This window comes from Gorilla gorilla, chromosome 15 (genome assembly GCF_029281585.2).
Source record: "Gorilla gorilla gorilla isolate KB3781 chromosome 15, NHGRI_mGorGor1-v2.1_pri, whole genome shotgun sequence".
Taxonomy (NCBI): Eukaryota; Metazoa; Chordata; class Mammalia; order Primates; family Hominidae; genus Gorilla; species Gorilla gorilla.
The window spans coordinates 110,249,659-110,266,163 of NC_073239.2; the positions used below are offsets into that span (position 1 = coordinate 110,249,659).

Sequence of the window (16,505 nt, forward strand, 5' to 3'; positions counted from 1 at the left end):
GTCGCCAGGTGGAAGTGCTAAGTGGAAATGCTATATAGACTGCATGCCTATGGCAGGCAGTTGTGGTTCTTCTGCCCAGCCCACTGCCACTGGACTGTATATAAGGCAGTTCTCCCGTCCAGCCCACTGCCACTGTACCCTCTCCTTTGTATGTAAGCCCCCAATAAAACACCACATCTCTTTTGCCGGCTCTGGGTCTCTTCTTCAGCCTCTTGAACCTAATGCCATGCCCACTGGAGTGACAGAAGTTTGGCATGACATATGGTATACCAACCATTTACTGTATACTATATAACTATCCCCAGGGAGATCTGGCACAGCACCCTAATTTGTTTGTAATAATTTGTTTGTAACATCAAACAAATTAATATTCTGCAGTAAAATATACTATTTAGACTAACCTATGTTAGTTTAGGTTCGGTTTTGCTGGCAGACAAATCTGGGTCATGTCAGTGTTTGCCATCAAATTAAGTCCTCCCATAACCCCTAAAATAGTTTTCAGAACTTTTGGGATTTCAAATTATAAGTAAGAGAATGTGGACCTGTAGTTAAAAATAGTCTTTTCCCTTATCCACCCACCACCAAAAATAGTCAAGCCAGAAAACATTTCTATTCATGTTAAATGAAAATCTTTAAATTGACATTTTCTATAAAATTCCATTGCATTACTGCAAATGAAGATTAGTTAGTTGTTAGGGTTTTGTTAGGAGAATCTTATTAAGCCATGTGGCTTTTTTCTAATATAACCTATTATAATTCATAACAGCTGTCAGTCCCCTGCTGATACTTTTTTCCCATTAAAAATGCATTTTTAAAAGAATATAAAAGTACATCACATTCCACTAATATATGCAACAATCTAGAATAATTTTTCAAACTAGAAAATGATGGAAATACAGAGAAATGAGGTGAGTATGGTTCTTAGAATTTTGAGTCTAGTGAAGAGGAAAGTATCTGAATTTTTGACTTATCCTAAAATGAAACTACACACACACACACCACACATATATACACACACATTTATTTTAATTTGAGAAAGGGTCCTGCTCTGTTGTCTAGGCTAGAGTATAGTGGTTCACTCATAGCTCATTGCAGCCTCCAACTCCTGGGCTCAAGCAATCCTCCTGCCCCAGCCTCCCAAGTAACTAGGACTATAGGTGTGTGCCAGCGTGCCCAGCTAATAAACAACAAAAATTTTTTTTTTTGGTACAGACGGGTCTCACTATGTTGCCCAGGCTGGTCTTGAACTCCTAGCCTCAAGTGACCTTCCTGCCTCAGCTTTGCAAAGCACTGGGATTACAAAGCATGAGCCACCTCACCTGGCTGAAACTATACTCTTAGTGTTCTTGTAGTATTTCTAGTTATGAAATACTTCTTAAATAAAATATCTGCTATAAATGCATAGTAAGCAAGGTCTGAAATCTGTTATGTCTTAGCTGTTTAAATGATTTAAAAAACATAATCTCCAAAGAGTAACAAACCCAGAGTAGTCAGTAGGGAAGTCTTGTAGATTATCATTCTTAAACAGGGTAGGAAAACCCAAACCAGTGAAGAAATCATTAAAAAAGATACTGAATTATTAGAAAAAAATTGTAAATGTGGATATGACTATCTTATTTATGAAAACTAAATTTACAGTAAATCCTAAAATTAAAAACTATTATGCATTCATATGTATATCAAAATTTAAAATTTGGCCAGGTGACAGTTTTATACAAAACTATTTTCATTTCATAATATAGCAAGGTTGCAAAAATATGGCCACACACAAAATTTTACTTTACCTTAAAAAAATTCCTACATAGAACTGTGTTGTATAGATATGTAATAATTTACTTAACCAAATCCATATTGAGGGTCACATCCAATTTTTCAATATTATAAATAGCACTGCAATTCTTTTACACATATCTTTGCCCACTCTGCCCAGTCTAAATTATGTCATTAGAATAAATTTCAAGAAGATTCTTGGGTTAAAGGATATACGTGTTTCTTATTTGAAGACATATTGTCAGAAGAGTTGCAATTTACACTCCTATCAGCTCTGCATGAGAATGTCCAAAATGCTGGACATTATTCATCTTTGCAATCTGATGGAGGAAAAATTATGCCATTGCTATTTTAATCTCTTAAAAATTAATAAACTGATATTCATTAGTCCCCATGTTGCTTTATATTCTTTGCCCATTTTTCTATTTGGCTGTTCTTTTTACTAATTTGCAACATTTTCTATATTAATGTTAAAATAATAAACGGAAAATATTCATACGGGCCTTTTAAAACTATGATAGCTTTTGTCATAAATGTTTAAATTTTTCATATAGACAACTCTGTCTTTTCCTTTGTAACTTCTGGGTTTCCTCCTTCTTACTGCAAACATTTTTACATCAGAAAACTAATTTATATATAAATATTTAAGCAGTAGGACAATATTTAAGAAAGTGCTTTCAATTAGTGTTGTAATCTCCAAATTAGAGTATGTGGGTAAATATTCTTCTATTAAGGAGGAAGTTAACATTAAATTAAGAGTTTATAACACAGTTATTATTGTTTCAAGTCATTTGGTATACTAACATTTAACATTTTATTAAGTCCTAAGTATTAAGCTAACTCAATTACCTGCTGTTGCCAGGAAGCGAGATGGATAAATTTTCCAAATAACTGGAGGATGCTTTTGTTAGTCACTGAGGTGTACAATGTTAGGCTTGACTTTTTACTGAATTTCTTGAGAATGTTGTGCTTAACTGACACTATATTACTTGTAGATACGTCTGTGTAGCCATCAGTGGTTCTGACATGTAGAACATTTTCATCACCCCCTAAAAGAAGTTCCATTAGCAGTCACTCACCTCAATTCCCCAATCCTAGGCAACTACTAATCTAATTTCTACCTCTATTATTTTGGACATTTTATATAAATGGGATCATATAATAATGTGGGCTTTTGTGACTGGCTTCTTTCACTTTAGCATGATGTTTTCAAGGTCCATCCACATTGTAGCATTTATCAGTACTACTTTATTCCTCTTTATTTGCTGTATAATATTTCATTGTATGGATATACCACATTGTATTTGATTTATTCATTCATCCATCCATCCACTGATGGACATTTGGGTTGTTTCCACTTTTTGGTTATTATGAATAATGCTGTTACAAACATTTGTACAAGTTGTGTAGACATGTACTTCCATTTCTCTTAAGTATATGCCTAGGAGCAAAATGTATTTTTTTTTTTTTTTTGAGATGGAGTTTTGCTCTTGTTGCCCAGGATGGAGTGCAATGGTGTGATCTCGGCTCACTGCAACCTCTGCCTCCCGGGTTCAAGCAATTCTCCTGCCTCAGCCTCCCGAGTAGCTGGGATTACAGGCATCTGCCACCATGCCCAGCTAATGTTTTTGTATTTTTAGTAGAGACAGGATTTCACCATGTTGGCCAGGCTGGTCTCGAACTCATGACTTCGGGTGATCTACCCGCCTTGGCCTCCCCAAAGTGCTAGGATTACAGGTGCAAGCCACCATGCCCAGTCTTTTTTTTTTAATTTTTTTTTTTTAAAATAGAGACAGTCTCACTCTGTCATTCAGGCTGAAGTGTGGTGGCACGATCATAGCTCACTGTAGCTTCAAACTCCTGGGCTCAAGTGATCCTCCCAAGTAACTGGGACTACAGTAAGCACCACTGTGCCCAGCTAATTTATTTTTATTTTTTCTGTGGAGGTCTTGGTGTGTTATAAAGGTTGGTCTTGAACTCTTGGCCTCAAGTGATCCTCCCACTTTGGCCTCTCAGAGTTTAAGGATTACAGGTGTGAGCCACCATACTGGGCATAACATGTATTTTAATTATTGTTCCCTTTTTCCACTCCCCACTACAAGGTAAACTATATAAGGTCTGGGTTTTTGTTTTATTCACTGTTGTATCTCCAGTGCCTAGAACTGTGTCTGGCAAATATAGTAGGTGCTTAACAAATTTTGCTGAATCTATGAATGAAATAGTAAAAACGTTTGCTTGTTCTGACACAGTAATTGAGCAGAGATGGAGGGACAGTTCATATTCAAGATGGTAAAGTGATCATAATATTGCTGTGGCAAACTAAGAAAATGCCCACGTAACACAGACAATTGTAATTTGATCCTTAGTATTAGATTAAATCTGGGCAGAGTAAGCAAAGTGGGTCAGGGAAAAAAAACGTGAGATGAGGCAGGACATGTAGGCAGTCACCAAGTCATGCACATTCCTGTGAAAAGGCTAAGAGTCCTGTAGTTAAGAAATCTGTTTAACTTTGTTTAATTCATCCTTTCCAAACTTAATCACAGAAACCTTCATAAGAAAGAGTGCAGTGGTACGATCTCAGCTCATTGCAACCTTTGCCTCTTGGGTTCAAGCGATTACCCTGCCTCAGCCTCCCAAGCGGCAGAGATTACAGCCATGTGCCACCACACCCAACTAATTTTTTATTTTTAGTAGAGATGGGGCTTCACTATGTTGGCCAGGCTGGTCTCGAACTCCTGACCTTAAGTGATCTGCCTGCCTCAGCCTCCCAAAGTGCTGGGATTATAGGCGTGAGCCACTGCGCCCGGCCAGAATATACTTTCAATCATATCATAGTAGTCAACCTTTGCACTGAGCTAATGTTGATACTTTTTTTTTAAAAAGAAACAGGGTTTGGTATGTCGCCCAGGCTGGAGTGCAGTGGTTAATCATAAGCGCAATTATCGTGCACTAGAGCTATGAACTCCTGGGCTTATAAACAGATCCTCCTGCCTCAGCCTCCCAAGTAGCTGAGACTACAGAGGCACACACTACCACACCCAGCTAATCTTGATACATTAGGAAAGAAAACAACAGGTGGAGAAAAAAAGAACATAACATAAAGTGATAATTGAGTTTTTACTTATTTAAATTTTGAATTCAGAAACAGCAAAAGGTACTATGCCAAAAAGACAACATAGCAGGCCTAGGACTGCTATCTTTAGAAAGGCCTGCATGCAAAGATGGCCCTGGCAGGTCTCTGGGAAATTGGATTTTGGGAGTGTTCCCATAATTCCCTGACTATTTAATAAGGGTGATTTACTATGCCTAAACTGTTTGTGCAAACAATATGGCTTATGCTGAATATCTGCTTTCCTTCTGGGAGCTTGGAATTTGGTACAAGCTAGACAGAGGGTGCCTATGTGATTATACCCCAATAAACACCCTGGGCAGTGAGTCTCTTATAAGCTTCCCTGGAAGACAACATTTCACAAGGATTGTCACAAGTCAATGCATCCTATGCGGCTTCACTGGGATAAGACTCTTGAAGCTTGTGCCTGGTTTCCTCTGGACGTTGCCCCATGGGCATTTTCGCTTTGTATTTTTTTTTGCTGTAGTAACTCTTAGCTGAGTCATACTATATGTTGAGTTGTGTGCTTCCTCCTCACCAAACCCGGGGGTGATCTTGCGGATCCCAATACAGGCACAAAATGGGATATGATAAAATGTCTTTCTCTACTGTCCTCCCAAAATGACATTATATTGTTTTGGGATAAATATTCAGCTGGTAATCAAGAATAAAGCTATTTTTAAAAATCTGCAAGGAAATTACCATAAAGATCAGAATAGCAGTAACCTTTAAGAGGAGGAAGAAGGTGGTTATGATTGGGAAGAGGCATGAGGGGGGCTTTTGGAATACTTACAGTGCTCTATTTCATGGCCAGAGTGATGTCAGCTTTAAAATAATGTTTTTTTTAAGTTAAATTTATTTAATGTACTTTGTATGTGTATTACTTCACAATAAAATGTTTTGTTGGAGCTACTACAAATTTGAAAGTTTCAGCTGAACCCTTGAAACTAAATCCATTTCCTAAAGAAAAGGATCTAGAAGAATGAATGAAAAGCTAAGTGTTGAGTCATAGGAAATGCTAATGATTTGGGGGCTGGAAAAGAAAGAGAACTGAGTAAAGGAGAGTATAAAAACACAAATCAGACTGGGTAGTGACCAGGATAACCTGCATGTAAGAAGTGGCACTTGAATGAGGTTTACATCAAACTGAGAAATCATCCCTTTCCTATATGCTACCAGAAAGTCTGGGATACACTTCAATTTCCATACTCACTCTGTAAGAGCAATGAATTAAGATTTCCATGTTCTCAAACAGACTTAAGTTCTTGGAGTACTGGGACTGTGTCTTATTTCAGTAACTATATAGTCAAAAGACCTTAAAGAGTGCCTGGCTCATAACGAACCCTTAATAAATGAGGTGCAAGCTAGATGCGGGGGCTCACGCCTGTAAACCCAGCACTTCGGGAGGCCGAGGTGGGCAGACTGCTTGAGCCCAGGAGTTTGAGATCAGCCTGGGCAACAGGCTGTTACAAAAAACAGAAAAATTCGTCAAGTGTGGTAGTGTGTGCCTGCAGTCTCAGCTACTCCGGAGGCTGAGATGAGGGATCACTTGAGTCCAGGCATTTGAGATTACAGTGAGCAGTGAGCCATGACTGCACCACTGCACTACAGCCTGGACAACAGAATCAGACACTGTCTCTAACAATAACAACAACCAAAACCAAAAAACAACAGACAAAATCTGCTCTGGTCCTTGCAGGATGTTGAACTATGGAGAAATATAGGCAAGGAGATTTCAATACAGAGACCAGCTTAACAATTAATAGATATCACAACAGCCAAGATGTGGAAACAACCTAAATATCCATTGACAGATGAATGAATAAAGAAAATGTGGAATATACATAAATGGAATACTATTTGGCCTCAGAGAAGAAGGAAATATGGTGACAACATGGATGAACCTCGAAGACATTATGCTAAGTAAAATAAGCCAGTCACAGAAAGACAAATACTACATAATTCCACTTATATGAGGTCTTTATCTAGGCCTGGTCATTACCCAGAATGATAAGTGAGTATCTAAAATAATCAAATTCATAGAATCGAAGAGTGAAACGGTAGTTGTCAGGGGCTGGGGGGAAATGCAGACTTATTAATCAACGGGCATACAGTTTCAGTTAAGCAAAATGAGTAAGCTCTAGAGATCTACTGTACAACACTGTACCTATAGTCAACAATAATGTATTGTATACTTAAAAATTTGTTGAAAGGGTAGATCTCATATTGTGTTCTTACCAAAAAAAAATAAAAATGTATAGGACCACACATATGAGAGACAACATTAAGCACCAGGAAATGAGGCAAGAAAGGAAGACTTGAGAGTTGATTAACAGAGAACAAGAAAGAAAGGGGCAAAGATGATGCCATTGTCCAACTAGGTAGAGCTGATAAAATAAAAATGGAACGGCCAGAGAGATAGAGGAAAACTAGAAAAATGTGGTCTCAATAGAATTCAAAAGAGGAAACTGAACTGCAAGTGAAAACTTGGAAAGAACAGATGTTTTACAATTCTTTTTTAGAAGTATGGCTGCAAAAAGGTTCAGAGAAATGAGGCAGTAGCAGAGAGGCAGGAAGTCTGAAAAGGTAAGTGTGAGAGGGAGGGGAAGATATTAAAACAAATGAGTAAGTGGACAGAATGATGTAGGAAAGCTGCAATTTTCAACTGGGGTGATTGTTCTCCTCTTCCACCCTCCCTAACCCCCACACTTGACAATGTCTGGAGACATTTTAAATTGCCACAGCTGGAGAGGGGAAAGGGGAAGGGTACTATTTGCCTCCAACAGGTAGAGGCCAAGGATGCTGCTAAACATTTCACAAGGCACAGGACAGTCCTCCACAACAAAGAATTACCTGGCCCCAAATGTCAAGAGTGCCAAGGTTGAGAAGCCCTGTAATAGAGTGTAAGGAATACAGAAAAGAAAGATTAATCAAAGAAGTCAGCCTTTGGCAAGAACATTCAGAGAGGAGGAAGACTTTTTTGGTTCTCTGTCTACTGACCTGATTGAGAATTACAGCAGAATTACAGCTAGAAGTAGCTTTCAGATTTTTAATTTGAAAAGTCTACTGAAGTATAATGACATTCCAACTTCTCCAACAAACACATGAACACAATGTGCATGCCTTACATCATTATCCACCAGGTGACTATTGGACACAGATAAACCACTTTTTTTTTTTTGAGGTAACAGTCAAGGTTTAAAATATGGGATACTTTAAAAAACCTCTACACACAGAGAAATTACACCTCTGTAATTTGTTAAAAGGTTAAACAGTATAAATGATCAGAGTCCATCTACTAGTATAATTTTATTTTATAAAATTTCCTACATACCCTTTAGAAACTAATTACAAATGATCTATATTTTAACAGTTCACAGAGGGATAATATGAGAAAGAGGCCTACAAAGCACTAGTTTTTACAGTTGCAAAGTGATACTGTTGTGCAGTATAGGGCAAAAAGGAATTAAGAGAGGTTATAAAAAATGAGCTTGTAACCATGATTAACTTGATCATAAAAATTTCACTTTGTATAATAAGTAGGCATGAAAACATTACTGCATTTACTGACACACACACTACATGAACGGTACTGAGAAGAATTTAATCAAAACACTGTCTCCCTCAAATAAGAATTTTCATTCATTTAAATATTTTCTGAGCACCTAGTATGTGCTAAGCACATGGGGATATAACTTGAACAAGACAGGCATAATTTTTCCTCCAAAGGTGCTTCTTTTAAGGGGGCGGTGGCTCACACCTATAATCCCAGCACTTTCAGAGGCCTAGGCGGGTGGATCGCTTGAGGTCAGGAGTTCAAGACCAGCCTGGCCAACATGGTGAAACCCTGTCTCTACTAAAAATACAAAAATTAGCTGGACGTGGTGGTGCGTGCCTGTAATCCCAGCTGCTCGGAGGCTGAGGCAGGAGAATCGCTTGAACCCAGGAGGTGGAGGTTGCAGTGAGCTGAGATCGCGCCATGGCACTCCAGCCTGGGCTACAGAGCAAGACTCCGTCACAAACAAACAAGCAAACAACACCCCAAAGGTGCTCATAGTGGGGCAAACTGTTGAACAGGCAATTACAATGTAGGGGAAGCATAAATCAGTGGCGATAAAGACTTCTGGAGCAAAACTGCCCAAGTTTGGATCTGACTCTGCCATTTCTAAACTGTATGATCTTGGGCAATTTTTTTTTTTTTTAATCTTCTTTGTGTCTGATAATACAACTGTTTATCTTATACGATTCTTGAGAAAGTGACATTTGGGATGATATCCAAGACTGACAATAGAAAGTGTGAGCTTTCCTCTTTTCTTGGTGAAAATAATAGAAGGAGTGGGAAGAATGCCAAAATAATGCTCCAAACAGCAGTGGGAACTAACTATGAGAAGGCCCACGGAGAGAACAAAACTGGATTCCTGAAGGAAATAAAAGTATTTCTATATAGAGTGCAGCAGGCAGTGGCAAGATATGAGCCATAGGATCCGAAAAGGAATTTGGACTTAAAAGAGTTGCTTGTTGTTTTTTAAAAACATATGCTATTGCTTATTTTTATTTTTTAGAGACAGGGTCTCATTCTGTCAACCAGGCTGGAGTGCAGTGGGGTGATCGCTACTCACCATAACCTCAAATTTCTGGGCTCAAGCGATCCTTCCACCTCAGCCTCTCGAATAGCTAAGAACTACAGGTACATACCACTATACCTGGCTAATTTTTAAACTTTGTTTTTTGTAGAGGTGTGATCTCGCTATGTTGCCCAGACTGGTCTTGAATTCCAGGACTCAAGTGATCCTTTTGCCTTGGCCTCCTAAAGTGTTGGGATTACAGGGGTGAGCCACTAAAACCCAGCCTGCTTATTTATTTAAAAACATACACTATATGCTTAAACATATACTATTACTATTGCTTGATTTAAATGATTTTTTTAAATTCAAGAATTAGTAAGCTCACAGACATAAAGAACACATAAAAAATACAGAAGAGAGATCTTGGCTTAAATAATCAAAAGTTGAAATTCAAAGAGCAATTACTTAATTTTCAAAGTGGATAGAGAAATATAAAATGAGTAATTTTACAGATGTGGAATTGAAGCACAGAAAAGTTAACTGGGCTTTAGTAAAGTAAAAAGCTAACAACCAGACATCAAAACAAGAAGGTTTTTCTTCACAGGCAAATACATCCTTTCAGAATCATCCAATACACAGTATCATATATTTCTAAAGGTATACTCTATTCCTCTTGTCTTCATTTTAAAAATAACTACAAGGCTGGGTGATGTGGCTCATGCCTATAATTCCAGTGCTTTGGGAAGCCAAGATGGGAGGAATTGCTTGAGGCCAGGAGTTCAAGACCAGCCTGGGCAACACAGCAGGACCCCATCTCTACAAAAAAAAAATGTTTAAAAATTAGCTGAGCATGATGGCGTGTGCCTGCTGCCCTAGCTACTCAGGTGGCTGAGGCAGGACAATCTCTTGAGCCTATGAGTTTGAGGCTGCGGTGAGCTATGATAGGGCCACTGCACTCTAGCCTGGGCACAGAATGAGTATCCTGTCTCTTAAAAAAAACAAACACTGCAAAGCTGGGTGTGGCAATCTCAATTACTCAGAAGGCTTGAGGATCGCTTGAGCCCAGGAGGTTGGAACCAGCCTGGGGAACATAGCAAGAACGCGAATAGAAAAAAAAATTTTTTTTTAACCCTACAAATTACTATGTTAATGTTTAATTTATTTGACCAAAGCCAATAAATGATGAAATATATAGAGTTAGTAAATTGTAACTCTTCTTCCCCATCCTTCCTCCCTTATCAGACATTATTGTTGAAGCATGTGACAGAACTGACTCTGCAATTGAGGCTATGAGACTTCTCTGTCATAAGCTATCACTAACATTCACTACAAACTCATCCAGTTCTGTCACAAAGCTTTCTGCTTACAAGAAAATTCTCATGTCTGGTCTTAAGCAAGCAAAAAATATTTTAGGCAAGTCTGAAGACAAGAATAGGTAGGTCTCATGAAGCATATTATAGAATTTTTCTCTAAAGAATAATTCACAATTGAATCCCAGATGAAACAGACCTAAATGTAATATTGCTCCTTCCATAAAGGACTACAGCCAGGAGACTGACATAGTTTTTATCTAAATGAAAATGTCTAGGTAATAATGAGGGGCAAGCAAAAAACAATGTCTGATCTCACTGGTTTTTCCATTTTTACTTTAAAGACAACACCACACCTCATGTTTATTTAAAAAATGGCTTACAATTAGCAGAACAGAAACTTTTTAAAAAACTGCTTTCAAAGCACTCTTTCATGTTACTATTTCATCTTAACTCACTTACTGAATACCTATTACTTGTTGTGTGACACTATTAGACATTGTGCGACATCCCGTACACTTTGGTTCAAACCATACAGTCATGTAGAGGAGTCAGGCATACAAGCAATTATAATACAGGGCAATAAAGAATAGAAGTGTAAAGTTCCAAAAGAACGTATGACTATTGTGCAAAGTTCCAAAAGAATGTATGACTGTTGGTAAAGGTATCATAACTCGATCTTGAAAAATAAAGAGGACTGTATCAATCAAGAGATTTTGGGCCAGGTGCAGTGGTTCACACCTGTAATCCCAACAGTTTGGGAGACTGAGGTGGGAGGATCACTTCAGACCAGGAGTTCAAGACGCCTGGGCAATACAGGGAGACCCTGCCTCTACAAATAATTTTTTAAAAGTAGCCAGGTGTGGTGGCTACTTCTCAGAAGCCTGAAGCAGGAGGACTGCTGAACCCAAGAGGTCAAGGTTGGAATGAGCTGTGACTGTATCACTGCACTCCAGCCGGGGTGACAGAGCGAGACCCTGTCTCAAAAAATAAAAAAAAATAAAAAAAAAAGAGATTTTTGATGGCAAATAACTCCAAAGAACTGTCTGAAACATTAAGAAAATTATCTGTCATGAGAAGTCCTGTGGTGGGGATGGCTCCAGGCCCAATAAAATATGTGGTTAAATGATGTTACCAAGGATCCAGATACCCTCTACCTCTCTGATCTGCCATCTTCAGGAAGTGCTTCATCCCTTGTGATCCCAAGACAGCTGTCGGTAGCAATAGGGGCCTTGTGTTCCCTTGTTCACATACAAGAGAGGAAAGAATCTTCTCCCCCAGAAATAGAATGTCTACTTCCCTTCAAATCTGATTAGTACAAATAAGAGTTTACAGGGAAATGCCATGATTTGACTGGTTTGAACTAATGGAACTCTACTACTGGAGGTGGTGACAAATCAGCTTCTCCAAGTCTGCTGCATGCATGAACAAAAGCAGATTTCTGTTAGGAAAGAAGAGAAAAGTAGACATTAGATGGGTAGCTAACAGAATAGGCAAAGAATGAGAACTCCAAACAATGGGATAAACACACACAAGACAGAGGCACAGGGAACAAGAAACAGCATGGCTGGAGTGACAGGAGACCTAAGGTTGAACACATTCTATAAACTCTTGTGAGTCTGGACTTTATTGACAAGGGAAGTTAACAAAGGTATTTTAAGTAGAGAAGCAGCATGCTCCAATTTTTTTTTTTTTTTTTTTTTGAGACAGAGTCTAGCTCTATCACCCAGGCTGAAGTGCAGTGGCGCAATCTTGGTTCACTGCAACCTCCGCCTCCTGGGGACAAGCGATTCTCCCGCCTCAGCCTCCCAAGTAGCTGGGATTATAGGCACCTGCCACCACACCAGATTTTTGTATCCTTAGTAGAGATGGGGTTTCGCCATGTTGGCCAGACTGGTCTTGAACTCCTGACCTCAGGTGATCCGCCGACCTCAGGTGATCCGCCCAACTCAGCCTCCCAAAGTGCTGGGATTACAGGTGTGAGCCATCGTGTCTGGCCTGTTTTTTTAAGAACATAATTGTCATAGTAATATAGAGAATAGCCAGAGATGGAGAGGTACAGTGGGAGAACAAGTTGCAGAGACTTAGCTGGCAGGCTGTTTAATAAGTAGTCCAGACTAATAAGGGAGTGGCAATAGAGAGGGGAAGAATGGAGTAAAAAAATACATACAAGGTAGAAAAGCTTCAAGATTTCCATACCTATTTTAACAGATGAGAAAATTAATCTTCAGATAGGTTAAGTGACTTGCTTTAAGATCATAAAACTGTAAACATCAGTCAGAATCTAAATGGAGGTTTGATTCCCAGTCTGGTGTTCTATTATATCACAACTATATCTAAAAACCCCAACGATGCTCTAAAAGGGAACTATTTTGAATCCTGTAACTTAAAGAATGTTCTGTGTATTGGATTAAAGTGTTTCCTAGCTATTCCAAGTGTCCCCATCTATTTCAATCTTAACATAATGCTCACATGTCACACAATGACATGGATTTAATGTCAATTTATAATACTAAGTATATTATGTTTCTAAAGTTACTATATTATTTGAAATAGTAAGGGTATCTGAAAGATTCAATTTGTGATGTCAAATTTACAAACTGTCCAAAATTTTAAAATCAAAAAAACAAAAACAAAAAACCACCACAGCGTGGTGGTTCTTAACTTTTGAACTTGTTCTGCAAATAAGTGCTGAATGTTCAAATTTCATTATAAATCTGGAATCAGCAGACACTTGAAAAGTTTCATTGAAATTATGCCTCAGCTGGGCATGGTGGCTCACACCTATAATCCCAGCACTTTGGGAGGCCAAGGTTGGAGGACTGCCGGAGTCTTGGAGTTTGAGACCAGCCTGGGCAGCACAGTGAAACCCCATCTCTAGAAAAAGTACAAAAGTTAGCCAGGCATAGTGGCACATGCCCATAGTCCCAGCTGCTCAGGAGGCTGAGGTGGAAAGATTGCTTGAGCCCAGGTAGTTGAGGTTGTGGTGAGCCGTGATCGCACCACTGCAGCTTAGGCGACAGAGCAAAAAGCCTCCTTCTGAAACTTTGGATTCTGATAACTAACTTCCACTAGCATTCACCCAAAAAGAAAACTGGGCCAGACATGGTAGCTCACGCCTATAATCCCAGCAATTTGGGAGGCTGAGGCGGGTGGATCACCTTATGTAAGGAGTTTGAGACCAGCCTGGCCAATGGGGCGAAACCCTGTCTCTACTAAAAATAAAAAAATCAGCCAGGTGTGGTGGCACGTACCTACAGTCCCAGCTACTTGGGAGGCTGAGGCAGGAGAGAATCGCTTGAACCTGGGAGGCAGCAGTTGCAGTGAGCCAGGATCACACCATTGCACTCCAGCCTGGGCGACAGAGCAAAACTCTGTCTAAAGAAAAAAAAAAGTCAAAAGAAAAACTGTTACCTCACTTTAATAATGATACTATACCTGTTTTAGAAAAAGTCACTTGCCTAATTCTTCTAGAGTGGTGAACTTTGATTTTGCTTTATTACCATTGTACCAAGACTGGGTTAACAGGGAAAATGGTTTTAAATAAAGCCTAGGCAACACTGCAAGGCCCTGTCTCTCACAACAAAAATTAGCCAGGCATGGTGGCACGTGCCTGTAGTCCCAGCTACTCGGGAGGCTGAGGCAGGAGGCTCACTGGAGCCCAGGAGGCCAAGGCAGCAGTGAGTCATGACTGCACCACTGTGCTCAGCCCGCTGTCAAAGTGAGACTCTGTCTCCAGAAAATTAAAAAGTGGTAAAATAAAAATAAACATTATTTCCATTAAAAAATTATATAATAAACATTACGTTTTTTACTTTACTGGGTTAAACCTTACTCTTCTGCTTCTTGATTCAATTAGCAACTTCACTGAATGCCCATGTGCCAGGCACTGTGCTAGATACTAGAAATACAAATGTGAGCCAGTTGTACTATAGTTATTCAGACATACATCTGCATAATTATTTGAGTAATGTCAGTCTTCCCCACTAAATAACTATAGTATTATTTTTATTCAATCAAAACAGGTCTGTAAATGTACAAAGATGATGCCTAAAACATCAACTTCATGATAATATATTATTCTGTCAATGACACCAGGATTCTCTCACTCACCAGGCTAGAAATTCTTTCTTTTCAGCACCCACAAATGATTTTTCTTAAAATACACCTGTTAAAACACACAACAAACCAGGAATATAAGGAAACTACCTGAACATAATCAAGGTCTTATATAAAAAACTCACGTTAGTATCATATTCAACAGGGAAAGACTCAAAATGTTTCCTCTAAGATCAGGAACAAGCCAAGGATGCCTGCTTTTACCACTTCTAGTCAACACAGTACCGGAAGTCCTAGCTGAGATTAGGCAAGGAAAAAAATAAAAGGCATCCAAATTCGAAAGCAAGAAGTAAATTAACTGTTTGCAAATGACACGATCCTATATGTAGAAAACTCCACAAAAAAGATTCCACACACAAAAAAACTATTAGAACTAATAAATCAGTAAAGTTGTAGGATACAAAATTAACACACAAAAATGAGTTGCATTCTTAAACATTAACAATGAACAATCCAAAAGAGAAATTAAGACAAGAATCCTATCTACAATCACATCAAAAAGAATAAAATACTTAGGAATAAACTTAGACAAGGAGATGAAAGACTTTTACACTGAAAACTAAAAAACACTGCTGAAATAAAGACACAAATAAATGGAAAGATATTCCATGTTCATGGACTGGAAGACAGTATTTAGATGTCAACATTACCCAAAGCAACCTAGAGATTCAATACAATTCCTAACAAATACTAATAGCCTATTTTTTGCAGAAATAGAAAAACCCATCCTAAAATTCATATGGCATCTCAAGGAATCCCAAACTACCAAAACAATCTTGAAAAGAACAAAGTGGAGTCTCACACTTCTTGATTTCAAAAGTTACTATAAAACTACACTAATTAAAATAGAGTGGTATTGGCATAAAAACAAACTTATGGACCAATGGAATAGAATACAGAGCCCAGAAATAAACCCTCAAACTTGTGGTCGAATAATTTTCAACAAAGGTGCCAAGACCATTTAATGGGAAATGGACAGTTTTCTCAACAAATGGTAATGCAAAAACCACATATATGGTAATAGATATCCACACATAAAGACCTAAATTAAGAGCCAGAACTATAAAATTCTTAAAAAAAAAAAAAAAAAAAAGGCTGGGCACAGTGGCTCACACCTGTAATCCCAGTACCTTGGGTTCAGGCGGGAGGACCACTTGAGTCCAAAAGTTCGAGACCAGCCTGGGCAACATAGTGAGACCCCATCTCCTCAGAAAATTTTAAAAACTTAGCCAGGCGTGGATGTACGCACCTGTAGTCCCAGCTGTTCGGGAGGCTGAGATGTGAGGGCTGTTTGAGACCAGAGTTCAAGGCTACTGTGAGCCATAATCACACTAGTGCACTCCAGCCTTGGTGACAGACCCAGAACCTATCTATCTTTAAAAAAGAAAGAAAACATAGGGGAAAAGCTTCCTGACATTGGATTTGATAATGATTTCTTGGCTATGACACCAAAAGCATAAGCAACAAAAGAAAATCTAGGTAAGCTGGATTTCATCAAAATTAAAAACTGTGTGTACATCAAAGGACCCTATCAACAGGGTGAAAAGGCAGCCTATAGAATGGGAGAAAACATTTGCAAATCATGTCTGATAAGGGATTGATATTCAGCATACATAAGTAACTTCCACAACT

General features: G+C 38.7%; 1 protein-coding gene across 5 annotated transcripts in view; it reads right to left on the reverse strand.

Moving 5' to 3' along the window:
* Window positions 1-16,505, reverse strand: part of BTBD7 (BTB domain containing 7) — a 96,709-nt gene that overhangs the window by 76,230 nt on the left and 3,974 nt on the right. Inside the window, exons 2-3 of one of the 5 annotated variants that reach the window (XM_063698135.1) lie at window positions 14,868-14,922; window positions 14,009-14,132 (exon numbers count right to left, since the gene is read on the reverse strand). The exons of the other annotated variants lie outside the window; for them this stretch is intronic. The gene's annotated coding sequence lies outside the window, so the exon portion shown is untranslated. The remainder of the gene's footprint in view (window positions 1-14,008; window positions 14,133-14,867; window positions 14,923-16,505) is intronic. 5 annotated transcript variants of the gene reach the window in all.